The following is a 24781-nucleotide window of genomic DNA, read 5'->3' on the forward strand; positions in this document are numbered from 1 at the left end:
CCATTAGCCTAGCCCGGATACCTCCGCGCTTCCCCCTCTTCTGCTTCCTCTCACGCCGCTTGTGGCGCCTCCGCTGCGGGCGAGATGCAATAGTGGGGGTCGATGATGGTGAAGGCCTCCGTAGCAGATCGAGATCCCGCAGCTGTTCCGCTTGCGCGGAGTTTAACTGTAAAAATGCGGTTCTGCCGACATCGAGCAGAAACTCGCGACTGTATTTGCGCTTATAGACAGGTAGACGCGACGACAACGTGCAAAAACACTGCGACTCACAAGACAAAAAACACGAAAACACCATTCTGTCGGGACAGAGAGAAGCCGCTGCGTGTGGACGCGCCGCCATCTGAGTTCTCACTATAGCAAGACAACAATAGGGCAAGGAATGCATGACACAAACAGCATGACTCAAACTACAAAATAAAAGACATGAAAAAAAGAACATGAAACGAAACCCTAAAACAAACATTATATACCCCCCACAAGGGCGGCTCGTAACCCCCAAATAAACAAACCCCATGACCTACTTAGACTCTGAAATCGGAGCAATGTCGTGACAAGGCTCAGTAGTGGCCACATGGTGACGAGGCTCTGGAGTGGCGGCCATGTCGTGACAAAGCTCTGGATGACCAGCTGAGATGTGACGAGGCTCTGGAAGTTCAGCTGAGGCGTGACGAGGCACTGGAAGTTCAGCTGAGGCGTGACGAGGCTCTAGAAAGGCGTCCATCTTGTGAAGAAACTCTTGTATGACAGCCATCTTATGACTAAGCTCTTCAATGGCAGCCATGTTGAGACAAATTTTTTGAGTGACTGGCATTATGTGTGCAGGCTCTGGCTTGGCAGACGTGATTTGAAGGGGACTTGGCATAGCAGGCATAACATGAATAGGCTGTGGCTTGGTAGGCATGACGTGAGCAGATCTTGGCTTGGCAGGCATGTACATACTCATGTTCCCAACATTTGTGTAAAACTTCTTTAACTGGATTGGTATCTACTTTCCCCCTTCCAGAACACCAATATGCAATCTTTAACTTTAATAACGTCTTTTCATCTCTCGTGAACATACTTAAAACGGGGCAACCCATCAAAATGAAAGTCAACAAAATCAGAAAAGGGGTGGCTCAAGAAGAAGCACATTAAGGTCACAGAGTGGCCTAGCCAGTTTCCAGAACTCAGTCCTATAGAAAATCTGTGGAGGGAGCTGAAACTTTAAGTTGCCAAATGATAGCCAAGAAACTTTAAAGATTTAGAAAGGATCTGTAAAGAGGAGTGTACTGAAATCCCTCCTTGGGCCCTATCAAAGTGTTTGCTAGTTTCCTTCTAGCGCCAAGTCGTTTAATTAGCAAATGCATTTGCACCCATTTGTGGGCCCATGGGCGTGCTGGTCTAAAAAAGAGGTGTGTTCAGGCACATTGCTGGCACATTGCTATTTTAGGGAGCACACAAACATGCCAAATATAAAAAATTAAAGGATTGCAATGCATAATAATTTAATATAATTAATCAATATAATCTAATTAAATATAAAAATGCCCGTCATAATGGAGAGTAATTGCCTGTATCAGAATTAGGCTATCTATTTGTTCGCACACTAGCAGCCCTGTTTCATCTCGGAGACTTGTTCTGTCTTTGCTCTTGCCAAATTCTGCCGTATAAATAGCAAGTCCGTCATGACACGAGTGCAACTGGCCCTTAAAGGGGGGGTGAAATGCTCGTTTTCACTCAATATCCTTTTAATCTTGAGTACCTATAGAGTAGTACTGCATCCTTCATAACTCCAAAAAGTCTTTAGTTTTATTATATTCATAAGAGAAAGATAGTCTGTACCGATTTTTCCCGGAAAAACACGAGCGTCTGTAGGCGTGACGTGTGGGCGGAGCTAAAAAATCACGAGCACCAGTAAGCTTTTGCGTTGATAGCGTTTGGAAGCTGTGACATTACGTGAGGACAAAACCAACCAAAACAAACCATGGCTAACAGTCAGATTCAGCGTATATATATGATCCAGAATCAGATCCAGAGGCTGAAATTTAACAAGAGCAGCATCAGCATCAGCAACAGCGTCTCTATGTGGTATGTACTGATACTGTATATATATTTGCTTAGCGATTTTGGAAAATGACTAAGTTCCACTTTGTCGTCTTTTTTTTTTTTTTAAGCTGTACATGTGGAAAGTGCAGTTTGATGACAACATCGCATGTTGTTTACTTGATGTGCTTACGCGCCGATAGCTAAGTTAACAACACAGAGATATTTGAAGCAGTTTTACTCGTGCAGTTTGATGACAACATCGCATGTTGTTTACTTGATGTGCTTACACCCCGACAGCTAAGTTAACAACACAGAGATATTTGAAGCAGTTTTACTCACTGCATGCGGTTCCAACACACGATCGTGACCCTTTTTCGTTTGGACTGCATTATCCTTAAGAAATAAACGATGTGCAAATCCGTCATCAAACTGGGCCTTGTTTGTAAAACAAGCATCTTCAAAATGCAGGGGAGCAAACACAAACACTTGCACAACTCCGTTGATGCTCTGTAAAAATAAACTCCATCCACTGGTCCCTTAATGCTGTTTCTCTTTTGGTAATCTGTGCAGGGTTGTCTTGCCCTTGCAACCAAAAAAAAACACTCCTTTTGTGACATTTCGCGACGCTCTTGCTCTGATCAGTGTGCTCAGACTCTCAGTGCTCTGCTATACGGGAGCGCACGCTCTTCCGGCAGACGTGCCCTCAGGACCCATATAAGGAAATTCAGCTCCATCTAACGTCACACAGAGCCATACTCGAAAAAAAACTTTCCGAAACTTGTGACAAACCGGAAGGAGTATTTTTGGAACAGAAATACTCCTTCAAACGTACAACTTAATTTTTGAAACGTTGTCCATGTTTAGCGTGGGAATCCAACTGTTTAACAGTGTAAAAAACTCAGTATGCATGAAATAGCATTTCACCCCCCCCCCCCTTAAAGGGAATGAAAGATGAGACTCTGATTGGTTTATTGCACGTTGGGTGCGCCAGCCATTTTTCCATCGTTAAAATAGCAAAAGGTGATTTGGACACGCCCTGAGTGCACCTGCACGTGTGCTTTACACTTTGCATTTAGATCGTTAAAATAGGCCCCCGTAGATGTGTGCAAACCTGGTGACCAACTACAAAAAATGTTGTACCTCCGTGCTTGCCAACAAGGGTTTTTGCACCACATACTAAGTCATGTTTTGCTTGGGTTTTTTATTGTTCAAAATTCCTTAACATATCCAAAACCTCAGAACAACTTGATGATGTAACAGAAACTATGGACTCTCTCTTTTCTAGCATTTTAAATACAGTTGCTCCTTTACGCTTAAGGAAGGTTAAGGAAACCAGTATGACACAATGGTATAATGAGCATACTCGCAACCTAAAGAGAGCAGCCCGAAATATGGAGCGCAGGTGGAGGAAAACAAAACTAGAGGTATTTCATATTGCTTGGCGGGAAAGTAACATATCCTACAGAAAATCATTAAAAACTGCTAGATCTGATTACTTTTCTTCTCTTTTAGAAGAAAACAAACATAACCCCAGGTATTTATTCAATACAATGGCTAAATTAACGAAAAATAAAGCCTCAACAAGTGTTGACATTTCCCAACATCACAGCAGTAATGACTTAACCACTTTACTTCTAAAATCGATACTATTAGAGATAAAAATTTTAACCATTCAGCCGTCAGATACAGTATCACATCAGACTTATATTTATTAAATTTATATTTAATAAGTGGGTGCCTGAGCACCTGCCCCTTTGCCCTTTGGTGCCCAAAGTGCCCTTTTGTCAAAGCAAAATTTCTTCTATTTATTTTTTTTTGTCATAACGTTTCCTTTTGTGAATGCCTGCTCATGCCCAATCTAAATATAAGTAAAATTTTGAATAATAATTTAGCCGTCAATAAGCTGACCAACGTGATGAGCTTTGACCTGACGACGACGACCTCCTCATCTGATAGGGATGATTCGTCACGCCGCACGCGCATTTTTTAATTATCAGAGGATATTTTCAACACAGCGGAAGCTGGTAAGTGGTGTTTCATTCTCAGCGAAGTGATTTTGATATTTATTTACTTATTATTATTTTACAAGAACGATGTGATGTGAGAACATGCAGATATGTTGTTTATATTGCGGTGTGTAGCCTGTAATATAGAGTAATGCTAGCGTGCTGTTTGAGGGAGAAACGTTTCACAGGCATCGAGGGCAGAGGCATCATGCCCATTCAAAGATTTCTGAGCCAAGTTGATTTTAAATGCAGCTTCCAAACGACAAAAAAAAAAAAAACAGCATAATAATATTTTTTATTGGATATAATCACACTGTTGTGATTAGATCGTTCAGTGCACAGCATCAGCTGCTAAATTCAAATCTGTGTTCGCTGGCTGGCGCTGAGCCAGAGACGTTGTATATTGCTTCATGATAACCAATCAATGGTTCTGTTGCGCGAATGCAATGGCCAATCGTAGACGTGCAGAAGAGTCATCATGAAACGCGTTGTTTTTGTTCACTTGCTCGCTGACTGAATTATTAAGCGAATTCTTTCTTCAGAGAGAGAGAGAGAGAGAATCCTGATGTGGATAATGTAATGTAAAGTGCTTCAGTGATTTTAATGGGAGTTTTTGAGAGTGCCTGAACTCTGGCTAGACTGAATGAAAATGTTATTTGATAATGTAAATGTTCTTTACTCTCTTTAAAATGAAAGTGTTAAAATAAGTAACTTACAATATTGTTATTAAAATTTACATTAAATGCAAATTCAGTCGTATTAAAAATATTTTATGGCATATGGCGGCACTTAAGTAAAAAGTTGGGGTTTTATGTGTAGTTAATAGATTACACTACCTTTCCATTTATTTATCAAATAACAGTCTATAAAGGTTTACTTATACGTTTGAGAATCGAGATATTTCCTGATATATTAAGCATGTTTGGAATTGTTTTGAATAAAAAGGAAAAATAAATAAAACATAAGCCTATATAAGTTATACAGTGCTTTCATAGCATGACTCAGTTGTTTATTGTTTTGTATCAATATTTAAGGTGGACTTATTGATTAGGTGCAAGAATAGTAGTGATGGTTAAAATAATAGATTGATAACGAAATAGTAGATTGTGCCTTGTTCCTTGATGGACAAAGACTGGAAAGTAATAGATCAGATGAGGAGATGGAGATGTAGACGCACAAGTGACAGAAAGAGCAGGTAAGCAAGCTAGGAGACAGAGGCTGGTGAGAAAGAGGAAAATGTAGAGGCACAAGTGTTTTCTATAGTTTTTACTATAACAGCTGTTCTTAATTATTCTGTTGAACAGAGAAGAAAAAGCCATCAGGTTGGGACAATTTAAGACATTTCAGTTTCTAATCCCAGAGTTATTATTAGGTGGAAATAATTTTTCTTTTTTTACTTTTAAACTTAAAATTGTCTCTTCTAATCTTTTTCTTTTTCAAAACTGCATCACAGCATTTGCTGCCGTATCAATACATAATCATCCATATCAATACGCAAATCGGCAAGGAATGCATCACAATATATTGCTGTATTGCTATTTTGAACCGCGCTATTTAAAGCCTTGTTCCATGTGCCCCTTTTATACTTTGAGCACCTGCCCCTCCAAAGGTCTCTGCACGGCCCTGATCTAAACCAACAACATGTATGTTACACCCTATACTAGAGCTGTAGTCAAGTCCGGCTTTGTCGAGTCCAAGTCAAGTCCAAGTCCAGGACTAGTCGAGACCGAGTCAAGACCGAGTCCAAAGAGGTTCGAGTCCAAGTCAAGTCCAAGTCCAAAAGTCTAGATTAGTGTGTCTAGTAAGAGCTTGATTAGGTTCAAGTGTGTATAATTAGGGTTAAAGCTAACAGGGGCGTTAAACAAGATCCTGGGCCCTATGCATAGGCAGTCCTGATGGGCCCCCATGCCCCCCACCCATGAAAATATCCAGGTAAAATAAAATATATTTCAGATTCATACTTTTCAAGGTCCCTCTCTTCCTTTGGGGCCTTGCTAATGAGTACTGGTTTTACCCCCAGTCCGACCCTGGGAGCTAAACTTGGATAAACAAACAAAGTTTGGAACTGTAAGGTCAAATAATTTTTATGTACTTTATTTTTTGTTGACATTATATCTGTGGTCAAAAATGTATATGACTATGCCTAATTGGCACAGTGCACAGACACACGCAAAGCTCGGGATATGACAAATGCACGCAGCAAGGCTAGAATGGATACGTTTGGCTCTACTGGGCATGCGCACATAAATACAGCAATTTTTGTCATACTGTGCTAGTGTTTGCATAGACTAGTCGAGCACTGTCGGAAACAATCGACTACTCCAGCATGTATTAACCATAATGCATACAAAGTGTTTGCAAGTACGACGTGAATTTTAGAATTACAATATTGCGTGGAGCTGTTACTATATGACCTTATCTATGTTGCATGTAAAAATAAAATAGGCCTATGTAATGTAATAATTAGGGTTGTGCCTGAAGCCGAATACCTTATTCGGAATGGCACGGATAATGGCTTAAAAAACGAATAACGGACAAGGAATAATTCTGCCTGAATACTCGGCTGAAGCTGACACAGTCTGGTGTTTGCTAGATAACAGGTGAGCCAGGGCATCAGCGCCAGAATGAATGAATGTAAACTTTCTGAGTGAAAAGAGCGCAAATGAAACACCCCATTGTTGTCGCCTCTCTGTGCATCTCTCAGAAATCAGAGCGTTGCAAGAGTAATTTTACCTATAATAATACATCATAGCTACACGTTATATTATTTGTATATATTTAAAAGGCAAATATTGAAAGCTTAGGCTACCATGATACGAATGAATGGAATAAGCACAGCGCGCTCACCAATCAAACAGCCGCTGCGCGTCTCAGTCTCTCAAAAACCAAATCAGTTCTCTCTCAAAAGTAGGCTAATAATCAACATAGATATGGATACATGGTCTACTTGTCCTACATGTTTGCATCTTTATGTTTTGCTGGTTTGCGCGGCACACACACATCTGTTTAGTGAAGTCGACTACATTATAGACTCGCTCAAAGTGTTCTGCGTAATGAGAATGTGTGCATTGAATGGATTCAGTCGTGTTCAAATGATCACTATGACACGTTTGTAATGACATCTCTCTGCTTGCATGATAAATATTATTTTAGAAATTAATAATTAATTCAGTTTAACACGACATACTTGTTCAGTGATAACTACGAAAAAATATATAAAAAGTCATAACAGTCTTATCAAGTAACTGTAGGCTACGATGTTGTATCCGAATGCAGATAGGAAAACAATTGTGATTGTTACAGATACAAATACTGGCTGTTACATGAAAATGTAAATATGTAATGTCATATATAAAGTTTTTAAAATTTACATATTTAATTGTTGCATAAGGCTATACATTAATACGCGTTTATTGATAAAAAAAAAAAGGCTATCTAGGTGTAGACGTAAATAAAACACAATCTAACAGGTAGAAAATTAAATTAGAAACATCTAAACTTTTCAGGTCGCAGTAAGTGCACCACTGGTCATGCACATCCTTTCCCGGAACAATACTGAAAGCTAAGGCAAGATGGAGAAACAGATTATCATAGTTGTACAAGGATAGCCATTTTTTAAATGAATCTATTAGCAGAGCTACTGCAAGTGATTTTAAGTGCTGGAATTCCATTTATTCTTTGCTGAAACTTCTGCGTCATCATGGAGAGCGGGTCATGGTTGCCCAGCAACAGCAGACGCCACTGGAGCGCGAGCGCAGATTACAGAGTGCTTTGGAAATAAGGAGAGCGGCGCGCCTAGCGTTTTCCACACAGTTTCAGTCGCGACATCATGCAAATGTGGTTTTGTTTTGAAGGAGACATTTTTTATTTTATTTTTTTGCTGGACTCGGTCGAGACCAACTAGAAGACTTGGCGAGTCCAATGGCCAAGTCCGAGACAAGTCCGAGTGCAAATTCAACGAGTCCGAGACAAGTCCGAGACGACAGAAAAATGTCTCGAGTCCGGACTCGAGTCCAAGACCGGACTCGAGTACTACAGCCCTACCCTATACCATCTAAGCTCCTAAAAGAGGTGCTTCCAGAAGTCATAGATCCGCTTCTGACTATTATTAATTCCTCATTGTCATTGGGATATGTCCACAAAACCTTCAAACTGGCTGTTATTAAGTCTCTCATCAAAAAACCACAACTTGACCCCAAAGAACTAGTTAATTATAGACCAATCTCGAATCTCCCTTTTCTGACCAAGATACTATAAAAAGGTGGTATCCTCACAATTATATTCCTTCTTAGAGAAAAATGGTATATGTGAGTTAGGATTTAGACTGTAATCATAGTAATGATAGTACTTGTTGAAACACACCAATTTGAAAGGTAATTTCTTACTGCTAAATTCTAAACAAAAACAGAGGTGTTAATTATAGGACCTAAAAATGCTGCATGTAATAACAAATGTGTATCAGTGGGTCCTGCACACTGTAGTGAGAGGCCAGGGGACTGAAGTTTAACACGCCTGCACAGGCCAAGTCCAAGGACTGGTGTGTCACGATCTATCAAAAGATGCACAGGCGGAGAGTGCGCCACCGCATGGAGCTTAGTTAGAGGCTGTAGGTGTGGTCTCTGAGGAGGCACAACTCTTAGCTTCCGGTCTCTCAACCAGGTTGTAAGACTGTTCTCAAAAAATACTTTTTTATGGTAAGTTTATTTTAACATATAGAGACAGAATACCAACTAAAAACAAATCAAGAAGAAAACACATTATATAAAGGTTAGAAACTGATTTGTTTTTCAGTGAGTGAAATAATGAGGTTCCCTCAATGAGGAAACTTTATGCCTTGAAGTGGAAGCTTTTCACTTCTTGGTGCGGAGTCCGCCAGCTTGACCCAGTAAACTGCCCAGATGGTACAGTGCTAGAGTTCCTGCAGGCTCTTCGCAGGGTTGACCCACTCCACCCTGAAGGTCTACGTGGCTTGCTGGCTTGCTTAGTTGGGGTCACTTAATCTACAGCGATATCATTGACTTTTAATCATTGCAAATAAATGTACAGACACTATTTAAACTGAACAGAGATGACATCACTGAATTCAATGATGAACTGCCTTTAACCGTCATTTTGCATTATTTTTTTTTTTTATTTTTTTTTTTTTTATAATTGTTTTTTATTATGCAAATACAAAGAAAACAGAGAGATTGTACAATAATCAACCTGGTTTTCCAGCCAAGTTCATTCAAATGTTTACCAGTACTTAACAATAACCTCTATACAATAGGGGAGAAAAAAAAAAAAAAATTAGATTTAACACAAGGAACACTCCCCTTCGCCTTATACATACATCTCTCTTTTCTTTTTCCTTTTCTCTTTTCTCTTTTATTAGACAAAAGACAACAGACAAGACAAATCAGACAACTATTTAGACATTCCAGATAAGTTACAACACACAGGACAAGTCACACTAACATTAATAATAATAATAATAATAATAATAAACTAGATAAAAAAGTTCGTCAAGACAAACTTTAAGTTGGCTTGAGAAAGCCTGACCAGAAAGTCTGAAAAAGTTTGAAAAGTTTGAAAAGTTTAAGACGTTTAAAAAGTTTTAAGTTTGACGGTTTTCAGTCTGAGATAGATAGATAGATAGATAGATAGATAGATAGATAGATAGATAGAGTTTGAAGATAGATAGATAGATAGATAGAGTTTGAATATAGATAGATAGATAGATAAAGTTTGAAGATAGATAGGTAGATAGATAGAGTTTGAAGATATTGTTTGAAGATAGATAGATAGATAGATAGATAGATTAGTTTTAATATAGATGGATATATAGATAGATTAGTTTTAATATAGATAGATAGATAGATAGATAGATAGATAGATAGATAGATAGATAGATAGATAGATACAGTCAGAAGATAGATAGAAAGATTAGTTTTAATATAGATAGATAGAAAGATAGATTTAGATAGATAGATTAGGTTTAATATAGATAGATGAGTTTGATGATAGATAGATGGATAGATAGATTAGTTTTAATATAGATAGATTGATAGATAGATGAGTTTTAATGAACATAGATAGATAGATAGATAGATGAGTTTGAATATAGATAGATAGATAGATAGATAGATAGATAGATAGATAGATAGACACAGTCAGAAGAACGATAGATAGATCTAGGGTCCCCAGGAGTGGTTGCTAAGGTGTTGCTATGCGGTTGCTAGGGTACCCTGAGTGGTTGCTAAGGTGTTGCTATGCGGTTGCTATGGTATCTGGGATGGTTGCTAGGGTGTTGCTATGCGGTTGCTAGGGTACCATGAGTGGTTGCTAAGGTGTTGTTATGCGGTTGCTAAGGTATCTGGGATGGTTGCTAGGGTGTTGCTATGCGGTTGCTAGGGTACCCGGGGTGGTTGCTAGGGTGTTGCTATGCGGTTGCTAGGGTACCCGGTGTGGTTGCTAAGGTGTTGCTATGCGGTTGCTAGGGTACCCGGGATGGTTGCTAGGCTGTTGCTATGTGGTTGCTAGGGTACCCTGGGTGGTTGCTAAGGTGTTGCTATGCGGTTGCTAGGGTACCCTGAGTGGTTGCTAAGGTGTTGCTATGCGGTTGCTAGGGTATCTGGGATGGTTGCTAGGGTGTTGCTATGCGGTTGCTAGGGTACCCGGGGTGGTTGCTAAGGTGTTGCTATGCGGTTGCTAGGGTGTTGCTATGCGGTTGCTAGGGTACCCTGAGTGGTTGCTAAGGTGTTGCTATGCGGTTGCTAGGGTATCTGGGATGGTTGCTAGGGTGTTGCTATGCGGTTGCTAGGGTACCCTGAATGGTTGCTAAGGTGTTGCTATGTGGTTGCTAGGATACCCTGGGTGGTTTCTAGGTTGGTTTGGATAGTTGCTAGAGTGTTGCTATGAAGATAGATAGATAGATAGATAGATGAGTTTTAATATAGATAGATGAGTTTAAAGATAGATATATAGATAGATAGATAGATAGATAGATAGAGTCAGAAGAAAGATAGAGTTAGATGATTATAGATAGATAGATAGATAGATAGATAGATAGATAGATAGATAGATAGATAGATGAGTTTGAATATAGATAGATAGATAGATAGATAGATAGATAGATAGATAGATAGATAGATAGACAGATAGATAGATAGATAGATAGATATATTAGAAGTATTAGATAGATAGATAGATAGATAGATAGATAGATAGATAGATAGATAGATAGATAGAATAGAGTCAGAAGATGGATAGATAGATAGATAGATGAGTTTTAATATAGATGGATAGATGAGTTTGAAGATAGATATATAGATAGATAGATAGATAGATAGATAGATAGATAGATAGATAGATAGATAGAGTCAGAAGAAAGATAGAGTTAGATGATTATAGATAGATAGATAGATAGATAGATAGATAGATAGATAGATGAGTTTGAATATAGATAGATAGATAAATAGATAGATAGATGAGTTTGAATGAGTTTGAATGGGTTAGTAATAGTACATAGGTTAGTCTGATTGAGTCTAATGGGCTTCAGTGTGTTTAGATTTGAATTTTTGACAGTTGGAGTTTGACGGAATGTTCAGTTGAGCAGAGGCTTTTCAATGTAAGTCTATGGGATTTTTATGATATTTAATCGTTATTTTTATGAAAACCGTAAGTCCAATCAGTTAGAAAAGATATAGCACACCCGGCGAGATCAGTCTGAAGAGCTGGGCCGAGTTTGGAGTCTGTAGAGTTAAAGCTCTAGGAGGAGTTAGAGTTGATAATTTTGTCTCAGAAGAATAATAATAACTAGATAAAAAAGTTCGTCAAGACAAACTTTAAGTTGGCTTGAGAAAGCCTGACCAGAAAGTCTGAAAAAGTTTGAAAAGATTGAAAAGTGTAAGAAGTTTAAAAAGTTTTAAGTTTGATGGTATTCAGTCTGAGATCGATAAGATAGATAGATATATATATAGATAGATAGATAGATAGATAGATAGATAGATAGATAGATAGACACAGTCAGATGATAGATAGATAGATCTAGGGTCCCCAAGAGTGGTTGCTAAGGTGTTGCTATGCGGTTGCTAGGGTACCCTGAGTGGTTGCTAAGGTGTTGCTATGCGGTTGCTATGGTATCTGGGATGGTTGCTAGGGTGTTGCTATGCGGTTGCTAGGGTACCCTGAGTGGTTGCTAAGGTGTTGCTATGCGGTTGCTAGGGTATCTGGGATGGTTGTTAGGGTGTTGCTATGCGGTTGCTATGGTATCTGGGATGGTTGCTAGGGTGTTGCTATGCGGTTGCTAGGGTACCCTGAGTGGTTGCTAAGGTGTTGCTATGCGGTTGCTAGGGTATCTGGGATGGTTGTTAGGGTGTTGCTATGCGGTTGCTAGGGTATCTGGGATGGTTGTTAGGGTGTTGCTATGCGGTTGCTAGGGTACCCTGAGGTGTTGCTAAGGTGTTGCTATGCGGTTGCTAGGGTATCTCGGATGGTTGCTAGGGTGTTGCTATGCGGTTGCTAGGGTACCCTGAATGGTTGCTAAGGTGTTGCTATGCGGTTGCTAGGGTACCCTGAATGGTTGCTAAGGTGTTGCTATGCGGTTGCTATGGTATCTGGGATGGTTGCTAGGGTGTTGCTATGCGGTTGCTAGGGTACCCTGAGTGGTTGCTTAGGTGTTGCTATGCGGTTGCTAGGGTATCTGGGATGGTTGTTAGGGTGTTGCTATGCGGTTGCTAGGGTACCCTGAGTGGTTGCTAAGGTGTTGCTATGGTATCTGGGATGGTTGGTAGGGTGTTGCTATGCGGTTGCTAGGGTACCCTGAATGGTTGCTAAGGTGTTTCTATGTGGTTGCTAGGGTACCCGGGGTGGTTGCTAAGATTTTGGTATGAGGTTGCTAGGATACCCTGGGTGGTTTCTAGGTTGGTTTGGATAGTTGCTAGAGTGTTGCTATGAAGATAGATAGATAGATAGATAAATAGATAGATTAGTCTGAATAGATAGATAGCTAGATTGATAGACAGATGAGTTTGAATATAGATAGATAGTAAGATAGATAGATAGATAGATAGATAGGTTAGAAACTGTCAGATTATAGATAGATAGATAGATAGATATATTAGAAGTATTAGAAGTATTAGATAGATAGATAGATAGATAGATAGATTAGAAACAGACAGATTGTAGATAGATAGATAGATAGATAGATAGATAGATAGATAGATAGATAGATATATAGATAAATAGATTAGAAACAGACAGATTAAAGATAGATAGATAGAAAGATAGATAGATAGATTAGAAACAGACAGATTATAAATAGATAGATAGACAGACAGATAGATAGATAGATAGATAGATAGATATTTAGAAACAGTCAGATTATAGAGAGACAGATAGATAGATAGATTAGAAACACAGATTATAGATAGATAGATAGAAAGATAGATAGATTAGAAACAGACAGATTATAGATAGATAGATTAGAAACAGTCAGATAGATAGATAGATAGATAGATAGATAGATAGATAGATAGATAAATATGATATGATAGATGAGTTTGAATGAGTTTGAATGGGTTAGTAATAGTACATACAATATGTACATAGTACATAGACTATGAGTTTAATGGGCTTCAGTGTGTTTAGATTTGAATTTTTGACAGTTGGAGTTTGACGGAATGTTCAGTTGAGCAGAGGCTTTTCAATGCAAGTCTATGGGAGTTTTTATGATCTTTAATCTTCAGTTTTATGAAAAGTATAAGTCCGATCAGTCTAAAAAGATATAGCAACTAACTTCAGATCAGTCTGAAGAGCTGGGCTGAGTTTGGAGTTTGTAGAGTTAAAGCTCTAGGAGGAGTAGCAGTTGAAAATTTAGTCTCAGAAGAATAATAATAACTAGATAAAAAAGTTCGTCAAGACAAACTTTAAGTTGGCTTGAGAAAGCCTGACCAGAAAGTCTGAAAAAGTTTGAAAAGTTTGAAAAGTTTGAAAAGATTGAAAAGTTTAAGTTTAAAAAGTTTTAAGTTTGATGGTTTTCAGTCTGAGATAGATAGATAGATAGACAGATAGATAGATAGATAGATAGATAGATAGATAGATAGATAGATAGATAGACACAGTCAGAAGATAGATAGATAGCTAGATAGATATATAGATAGATAGAGAGATAGATAGATAGATAGATAGATAGATAGATAGATAGATAGATAGAAAGTCAGAAGATAGATAGATAGTTAGATAGATATATAGGTAGATAGATAGTTTGAAAATGTGAAAAGTTTAAAAAGTTTAAAAAGATTTAAGTTTAAGAAGTATAAAAATGACAGTGATTAACATATTGTTAGCATTACAAGCAAGTGACTATCATGTGACAAGCATGTACTTAGCATGATTAGCAAGGTATCTAGCATGTCGCTAGCATAATTAGCAAGTGACTAGCCATGTCGTTAGCATGATTAGCAAGTTACTAGCATGTCGCTAGCATGATGTTAACATGATTAGCATGTTTCTAGCATGCGACTAGCATGTTGCTAACATGATTTTAACATGATTAGCATGCGACTAGCATGTTGCTAGCATTATTTTAGCATGATTAGCATGTTGCTAGCATGATTTTAGCATGATTAGCATGCGACTAGCATGTTGCTAGCATGATTTTAGCATGATTAGCATGTTGCTAGCATGATTTTAGCATGATTAGCATGTTGCTAGCATGATTTTAGCATGATTAGCATGTTGCTAGCATGATTTTAGCATGATTAGCATGCGACTAGCATGTTGCTAGCATGATTTTTAGCATGACTAGCATGTTGCTAGCATGATTTTAGCATGATTAGCATGCGACTAGCATGTTGCTAGCATGATTTTAGCATGATTAGCATGTTGCTAGCATGATTTTAGCATGATTAGCAGGCGACTAGCATGTTGCTAGCATGATTTTAGCATGATTAGCATGTTGCTAGCATGATTTTAGCATGATTAGCATGTTGCTAGCATGATTTTAGCATGATTAGCATGTTGCTAGCATGATTTTAGCATGATTAGCATGCAACTAGCATGTTGCTAGCATGATTTTAGCATGATTAGCATGTTGCTAGCATGATTTTAGCATGATTAGCAGGCGACTAGCATGTTGTTAGCATGATTTTAGCATGATTAGCATGTTGCTAGCATGATTTTAGCATGATTTTAGCATGATTAGCATGTTGCTAGCATGATTTTAGCATGATTAGCATGTTGCTAGCATGATTTTAGCATGATTAGCATGCGACTAGCATGTTGCTTGCATGATTTTTAGCATGACTAGCATGTTGTTAGGATAGATAGATAGATAAGTTTGAATAGATAGATAGATAGATAGATAGATAGATAGATAGATAGATAGATAGATAGATAGATGAGTTTGAATATAGATAGATAGATAGATAGATAGATAGATGAGTTTGAATATAGATAGATAGATAGATGAGTTTGAATATAGATAGATAGATAGATAGATGAGTTTGATAGATAGATAGATAGATAGATAGATAGATAGATAGATAGATAGATAGATAGATAGATAGATGAGTTTGATGATAGATAGATAGATAGATAGATAGATAGATAGATTAGTTTTAATATAGATAGATAAGTTTGATAGATAGATAGATAGATAGATAGATAGATTAGTTTTAATATAGATAGATAGATGAGTTTGAATATAGATAGATAGATAGATGAGTTTGATTATAGATAGATGAGTTTGATTATAGATAGATAGATAGATTAGTTTTAATATAGATAGATGAGTTTGATAGATAGATAGATAGATAGATAGATAGATAGATAGATAGATAGATAGATAGATAGATAGATAGAGTTTGAATATAGATAGATAGATGAGTTTGAATGAGTTTGAATGGGTTAGTAATAGTACATAGGTTAGTCTGATTGAGTCTAATGGGCTTCAGTGTGTTTAGATTTGAATTTTTGACAGTTGGAGTTCACGGAATGTTCAGATGAGCAGAGGCTTTTCAATGCAAGTCTATGGGATTTTTATGATTTTTAATCTTCAGTTTTATGAAAAGTATAAGTCCGATCAGTTAGAAAAGATATAGCACACCCGGCGAGATTAGTCTGAAGAGCTGGTCCGAGTTTGGAGTCTGTAGAGTTAAAGCTCTAGGAGGAGTTAGAGTTGATAATTTAGTCTAAGAAGAATAATAATAACTAGATAAAAAAGTTCGTCAAGACAAACTTTAAGTTGGCTTGAGAAAGCCTGACCAGAAAGTCTGAAAAAGTTTGAAAAGTTTGAAAAGTTTGAAAAGATTGAAAAGTTTAAGTTTAAAAAGTTTTAAGTTTGATGGTTTTCAGTCTGAGATAGATAGATAGATAGACAGATAGACAGATAGATAGATAGATAGATAGATAGATAGATAGACACAGTCAGAAGATAGATAGATAGCTAGATAGAGAGATAGAGAGATAGATAGATAGATAGATAGATAGATAGATAGATAGATAGATAGATAGATAGACAGACAGAAGATAGATAGATAGTTAGATAGATATATAGGTAGATAGATAGTTTGAAAATGTGAAAAGTTTAAAAAGTTTAAAAAGATTTAAGTTTAAGAAGTATAAAAATGACAGTGATTAACATATTGTTAGCATTACAAGCAAGTGACTATCATGTGACAAGCATGTACTTAGCATGATTAGCAAGGTATCTAGCATTTCGCTAGCATAATTAGCAAGTGACTAGCCATGTCGTTAGCCTGATTAGCAAGTTACTAGCATGTCGTTAGCATGATTAGCAAGTTACTAGCATGTCGCTAGCATGATGTTAACATGATTAGCATGTTTCTAGCATGCGACTAGCATGTTGCTAACATGATTTTAACATGATTTTAACATGATTAGCATGCGACTAGCATGTTGCTAGCATTATTTTAGCATGATTAGCATGTTGCTAGCATGATTTTAGCATGATTAGCATGTTGCTAGCATGATTTTAGCATGATTAGCATGCGACTAGCATGTTGCTAGCATGATTTTAGCATGATTAGCATGTTGCTAGCATGATTTTAGCATGATTAGCATGCGACTAGCATGTTGCTAGCATGATTTTAGCATGATTAGCATGTTGCTAGCATGATTTTAGCATGATTAGCATGTTGCTAGCATGATTTTAGCATGATTAGCATGCGACTAGCATGTTGCTAGCATGATTTTTAGCATGACTAGCATGTTGCTAGCATGATTTTAGCATGATTAGCATGCGACTAGCATGTTGCTAGCATGATTTTAGCATGATTAGCATGTTGCTAGCATGATTTTAGCATGATTAGCATGTTGCTAGCATGATTTTAGCATGATTAGCATGCGACTAGCATGTTGCTAGCATGATTTTAGCATGATTAGCATGTTGCTAGCATGATTTTAGCATGATTAGCATGTTGCTAGCATGATTTTAGCATGATTAGCATGCGACTAGCATGTTGCTAGCATGATTTTTAGCATGACTAGCACGTTGCTAGCATGATTTTAGCATGATTAGCATGCGACTAGCATATTGCTAGCATGATTTTAGCAAGATTAGCATGTTGCTAGCATGATTTTAGCATGATTAGCATGTTGCTAGCATGATTTTAGCATGATTAGCATGCGACTAGCATGTTGCTAGCATGATTGTAGCATGATTAGCATGTTGCTAGCATGATTTTAGCATGATTAGCAGGCGACTAGCATGTTGTTAGCATGATTTTAGCATGATTAGCATGTTGCTAGCATGATTTTAGCATGATTTTAGCATGATTAGCATGCGACTAGCATGATTTTAGCATGATTAGCATGTTGCTAGCATGATTTTAGCATGATTAGCATGTTGCTAGCATGATTTTAGCATGATTAGCATGCGACTAGCATGTTGCTAGCATGATTTTTAGCATGACTAGCATGTTGTTAGGATAGATAGATAGATAGATAAGTTTGAATAGATAGATAGATAGATAGATAGATAGATAGATAGATAGATAGATAGATAGATAGATGAGTTTGAATATAGATAGATAGATAGATTAGTTTGAATATAGATAGATAGATAGATAGATGAGTTTGAATATAGATAGATAGATAGATAGATAGATAGATAGATAGATAGATAGATAGATAGATAGATAGATGAGTTTGATGATAGATAGATAGATAGATAGATAGATAGATAGATAGATAGATAGATAGATAGATGAGTTTCAATATAGATAGATAGATAGATAGATAGATAGATAGATAGATAGATAGATGAGTTTGATTATAGATAGATGAGTTTGATTATAGATAGATAGATAGATTAGTTTTAATATAGATAGATGAGTTTGATAGATAGATAGATAGATAGATAGATAGATAGATAGATAGATAGATAGAGTTTGAATATAGATAGATAGATGAGTTTGAATGAGTTTGAATGGGTTAGTAATAGTACATAGGTTAGTCTGATTGAGTCTAATGGGCTTCAGTGTGTTTAGATTTGAATTTTTGACAGTTGGAGTTCACGGAATGTTCAGATGAGCAGAGGCTTTTCAATGCAAGTCTATGGGATTTTTATGATTTTTAATCTTCAGTTTTATGAAAAGTATAAGTCCGATCAGTTAGAAAAGATATAGCACACCCGGCGACATCAGTCTGAAGAGCTGGGCTGAGTTTGGAGTCTGTAGAGTTAACGGTCTAGGAGGAGTTAGAGTCAGAAAATTTAGTCTCAGAAGAATAATAATAATAATAATAAGTTTAAATAGAATATCAGTAAGTTGGCTCTCTCAAGCCAACTTAACTAGATAAAAAAGTTCGTCAAGACAAACTTTAAGTTGGCTTGAGAAAGCCTGACCAGAAAGTCTGAAAAGTTTGAAAAGTTTGAAAAGTTTAAGAAGTTTAAAAAGTTTTAAGTTTGACGGTTTTCAGTCTGAGATAGATAGATAGATAGAGTTTGAAGATAGATAGATAGATAGATAGAGTTTGAATATAGATAGATAGATAGATAAAGTTTGAAGATAGATAGGTAGATAGATAGAGTTTGAAGATAGTGTTTGAAGATAGATAGATAGATAGATAGATAGATAGATAGATTAGTTTTAATATAGATGGATAGAGAGATAAACATCTAACATTACCATGTTGCTAGCATGATTTTAGCATGATTAGCATGCGACTAGCGACTAGCATGTTGCTAGCATGATTTTAGCATGATTAGCATGCGACTAGCGACTAGCATGTTGCTAGCATGATTTTAGCATGATTAGCATGCGACTAACATGTTGCTAGCATGATTTTAGCATGATTAGCATGCGACTAGCATGTTGCTAGCATGATTTTAGCATGATTAGCATGTTGCTAGCATGATTTTAGCATGATTAGCATGTTGCTAGCATGTTGCTAGCATGATTTTAGCATGATTAGCATGTTGCTAGCGTGATTTTAGCATGATTAGCATGCGACTAGCATGTTGCTAGCATGATTTTAGCATGATTAGCATGCGACTAACATGTTGCTAGCATGATTTTAGCATGATTAGCATGTTGCTAGCATGATTTTAGCATGATTAGCATGCGACTAGCATTTTGCTAGCATGATTTTAGCATGATTAGCATGTTGCTAGCATGATTTTAGCATGATTAGCATGCGACTAGCATGTTGCTAGCATGATTTTAGCATGATTAGCATGCGACTAGCATGTTGCTAGCATGATTTTAGCATGATTAGCATGATTAGCATGTTGCTAGCATGATTCTAGCATGATTAGCATGCGACTAGCATGTTGCTAGCATGATTTTAGCATGATTAGCATGTTGCTAGCATTTCTCTAGCATGACTAGCATGCGACTAGCATGTTGCTAGCATGATTTTAGCATGATTAGCATGTTGCTAGCATGATTTTAGCATGATTAGCATGCGACTAGCATGTTGCTAGCATGATTTTAGCATGATTAGCATGTTGCTAGCATGATTCTAGCATGATTAGCATGCGACTAGCATGTTGCTAGCATGATTTTAGCATGATTAGCATGTTGCTAGCATTTCTCTAGCATGACTAGCATGCGACTAGCATGTTGCTAGCATGATTTTAGCATGATTAGCATGTTGCTAGCATGATTTTAGCATGATTAGCATGCGACTAGCATGTTGCTAGCATGATTTTAGCATGATTAGCATGTTGCTAGCATGATTTTAGCATGATTAGCATGCGACTAGCATGTTGCTAGCATGATTTTAGCATGATTAGCATGTTGCTAGCATGTCTCTAGCATGACTAGCATGCGACTAGCATGTTGCTAGCATGATTTTAGCATGATTACCATGTTGCTAGCATGATTTTAGCATGATTAGCATGCGACTAGCATGTTGCTAGCATGATTTTAGCATGATTAGCATGTTGCTAGCATGATTTTAGCATGATTAGCATGTTGTTAGGATAGATAGATAGATAGATAGATAGATAGATAGATAGATAGATAGAAACAGTCAGAAGATAGATAGATAGATAGATAGAGTTTGAAGATAGATAGAAAGATATATAGATAGATAGATGAGTTTGATTATAGATAGATAGATAGATGAGTTTGATTATAGATAGATAGATAGATAGATAGATAGATAGATAGATAGATGAGTTTGATTATAGATAGATAGATAGATGAGTTTGATTATAGATAGATAGATAGATAGATAGATAGATAGATAGATGAGTTTGATTATAGATAGATAGATAGATGAGTTTGATTATAGATAGATAGATAGATAGATAGATAGATAGATAGATAGATAGATGAGTTTGAATGAGTTTGAATGGGTTAGTAATAGTACATAGAAGGTTAGTCTAATTGAGTCTACTGGGCTTCAGTGTGTTTAGATTTGAATTTTTGACAGTTGGAGTTTGACGGAATGTTCAGTTGAGCAGAGGCTTTTCAATGCAAGTCTATGGGAGTTTTTATGATTTTTAATCTTCAGTTTTATGAAAAGTATAAGTCCGATCAGTCTAAAAAGATATAGCAACTAACTTCAGATCAGTCTGAAGAGCTGGGCTGAGTTTGGAGTTTGTAGAGTTAAAGCTCTAGGAGGAGTAGCAGTTGAAAATTTTAGTCTCAGAAGAATAATAATAATAACTAGAATTAAAAGTTAGTGAACTAACTTTGATGTTGGCTTGGCCATCTTGGCCATGGGGCAAAAGAGCCACAGTACTTGTATGCTCAACATTCTTGAGTTGCCCCACTGCAAAAAATAAAAAATAATAATACCATAAAAAATACACCTGCAACAGACTTTTTCCATGGTCCCTTGCTGTTTTCTTTTTTAATAAAAAGCCTAGGCTATGATAACAGCTACGACAGGGTTGTCTAGCTGAATGCGAAATAAGTCATGCAAAAACCATAATCAATTTTAATAGTACTGACAACATATTTTAAGTTATCACACTACTGAAAAATTAAAGAAGGGACACTATATATAGTATACTTCGGTGAGTCAAGAGCTAAACAAAAAGTCCTGTTTCATTACAAAATACTGTAACTTTTATAAACGTTATACTATCACCACAAAATTTTAATTAATATTTATTAAAAAATAAATATTTCATAAAACTGAAACTTAAATATATTATTTCTATAGGCTATACAAAACAGTTACGAAAAAAGACTAAATAATAAGGCTGAATAAGCTGATCTATAGCATGTTAAATGGTGGTTGCCTGTCTATGAATGGTACACCCCAACCACTAAGCTCACAGAAGTGGTTTGACCCAAGTCCTCAGCAGCCAATGACATTGACCTCTTCAAACTGATTTTTAAGGTGTACTTCAGTGTATTTCACGTGAAATACATGTTAAATACCTGCTGATTTTTCACTTGTAAACAACACTATTTAACACGTTAAATAATATTGGATATAACATTGGAGTAATATAGTATTTTAAGTAGCTCTTAACATTTTTTATAAATGACTTTACCATGTTGTGCAGCGCCGATAAATAAATAATATTAAATACGTGTTGTCTACGCATGAAATACACGTATTTAACGTGTTGTTGACGCGTTAAAATTCACGTGTATTTGACCCTCTTGGCCTTCCATACACATTAGATATAATGAAAGGAGACGTGAAAAAAGGACATCGCTTTGTTTTGATATGGATTACTTTATCACAGAATATTTGTTCGGGAGCACTTGTTTAGTTTAAAAGTAGACATGTCAAGCTTTCTATAGATATATCTCTCATGTCTCTTCTTTGAGTATTCATGGAGTTATAGTTCATTTTAATGACGTGTTTGTAAATGAAGATCAGCGCAGACCAAGGCTGCAGACAGCACACCTTGTTTGTTATCTTTATTTTATAAGTGCCCAAAGTTTTGTTGTTATTATGTTTGTATCCAAAAAAAGTAGACCCTTCACAGAGACACGTTAAAATTCACGTGTATTTGACCCTCTTGGCCTTCCACACATTAGACGTGAAAAAAGGACATTGCGTTGTTTTGATATGGATTACTTTATCACAGAATATTTGTTCGGCAGCACTTGTTTGGTTTAAAAGTAGACATGTCAAGCTTTCTATAGATATATCTCTCATGTCTCTTCGTTGAGTATTCATGGAGTTACAGTTACTTTTTTCCCCTCGATGTCAAATGATATTTCGTTTTGCACGGCTCAACAAACACCTGGATTTTGCTCTTGTTTTGTTCTAATGAGTGGATTGTGTGCATTAATATCTTAAGAAGCTCTTAAAAATATATATAAATGACTTTATCATGTTGTGACGATGGATAGCAATTGATGTGACGTTCAGAACTTCAGCCTGACAGATAAAATCTCACAAGCACATATAAACACTCATTTTCATGTGTATAATATATTCTTCTAATTGTTTTGTGCCGTTTCGCTGCAGGGTTTTAATGTGAAAGGCTGTGAATTCTCTATTTAGACTTGTTCAGAGAAATACATCGCGAGCTCGCGGACATTTGGCTGCCGCGAATATATCATGTTATTACTTTAAACAGTTCAGAAACATCTGAATTCAACTATTGGTGTGTTCTAACGTGTGGATTGCGTGCAATCGCCGATATAATTTAATTATAAAAGGTCTTAAATAAGAATAAATTCGCTCGTTGTGAGCTCCGTGGAGACAGCCTGAGCTGAGCAGCCGTGATTCTTCTCTCGTCTTTCTGACTTCTCTCTGCCCAGACATCAAGTATTCATAAGCTGTATCACGCTGTCAAATTATATTTCATTTTGCCCACATAAACAGTTAAAAAAACACCTGAATTCTGCTATTGTTGTGTTCTAATGGGTGGATTAGTGCAATTCGCTGTGATATTATTTTTGGAAGCGCTTAAAAATGCTGATGACGCGCTCATTTCTCTCTCGTCTTTCTCGCTGTTCTTTGGCCAGAGACATAATTTATAAATGAGATCTGACCCGGTAATAATAACATATGTTGGTTTAGCTTGTCAGTGTGAATGAAATGTGTAGCCTATTATTATTTGTCCGATCTCGCCCCGAAACGCGGCTGTCATGTGGACTTCAAGTGTTCAGAGAAATACATCACGAGCTCGCGGACATTTGGCTGCCGCGAATATATCATGTTATTACTTTAAACAGTTCAGAAACATCTGAATTCAGCTATTGGTGTGTTCTAACCGTGTGGATTGCGTGCAATCGCCGTTTTAAAAGGTCTTAAATAAGAATGAATTCGCTCGTTGTGAGCTCCGTGGAGACAGCAGCAGTGATTCTTCTCTCATCTTTCTGACTGCTCTCTGCCCAGAAATCAATTATTAATAAGCCCTAACCCCTGTAATAATCAGATATGTTGGTTTAGCTTGTCAGTTTGAGGGAAATTGTATTATTTACTTGGTATTTTTAACCGGTTTAAAAGTGAAACGAAACCTGACTCCTCCCTTTAATCTCGGTTATTGCAACTAGGGGCGCAATTTTTCTCAGACAATGTAAGTCTATGGGTAATGTATTTTGACATTTAAAAATTAATAAAAAAAAAACTTTAAGTCTGATCAGTCTGAAAAGATATAGCAACCAGCACCGCTCTATCCCGCAGGTGTCTGCCGAGTTTGGGGCTTGTGGCTTTAAAGCCCTAGGAGGAGTAGCGTTTAGAATTTCTGTCAGAAAAATAATAATAAGAAAAAGAGGAAAAAGAAGAAGTTTAAATAGCATAACAGTATGTTGGCTTGTTGCCAAGCCAACATAACTAGATAAAAAAGTTCGTCAAGACAAACTTTAAGTTGGCTTGAGAAAGCCTGGCCAGTTTAAAGAGTTTAAAATTAAATTTTAAGTTAAGTTAAAAAGTTTGATAACTGCTATGCAGTTGCTAGGGTACCCGGAGTGGTTGCTAAGGTGTTGCTATGCGGTTGCTAGGGTACCCTGAGTTGTTGCTAGGGTGTTGCTATGCGGTTGCTAGGGTACCTGGGATGGTTGCTAGGGTGTTGCTATGCGGTTGCTAGGGTACCCTGAGTGGTTGCTAAGGTGTTGCTATGCGGTTGCTAGGGTATCTGGGATGGTTGCTAGGGTGTTGCTATGCGGTTGCTAGGGTACCCCGAGTGGTTGCTAAGGTGTTGCTATGCGGTTGCTAGGGTATCTGGGATGGTTGCTAGGGTGTTGCTATGTGGTTGCTAGGGTACCCTGAGTGGTTGCTAAGGTGTTGCTATGGTATCTGGGATGGTTGCTAGGGTGTTGCTATGCGGTTGCTAGGGTACCCTGAGTGGTTGCTAAGGTGTTGCTATGCGGTTGCTAGAG

General features: G+C 37.1%; 1 long non-coding RNA gene across 1 annotated transcript; it reads left to right on the forward strand.

The window, feature by feature from the left end:
* Positions 1 to 12405: 12405 nt before the first annotated feature.
* On the forward strand, positions 12406 to 24396 carry LOC128025058 (uncharacterized). Its single transcript, XR_008186092.1, has 3 exons — positions 12406 to 12473; positions 12689 to 12731; positions 24383 to 24396. It is a non-coding gene; the product is annotated as an uncharacterized LOC128025058 (long non-coding RNA).
* Positions 24397 to 24781: the final 385 nt, after the last annotated feature.

Source organism: Carassius gibelio, chromosome A12, assembly GCF_023724105.1.
Source record: "Carassius gibelio isolate Cgi1373 ecotype wild population from Czech Republic chromosome A12, carGib1.2-hapl.c, whole genome shotgun sequence".
NCBI classification, from domain to species: domain Eukaryota; kingdom Metazoa; phylum Chordata; class Actinopteri; order Cypriniformes; family Cyprinidae; genus Carassius; species Carassius gibelio.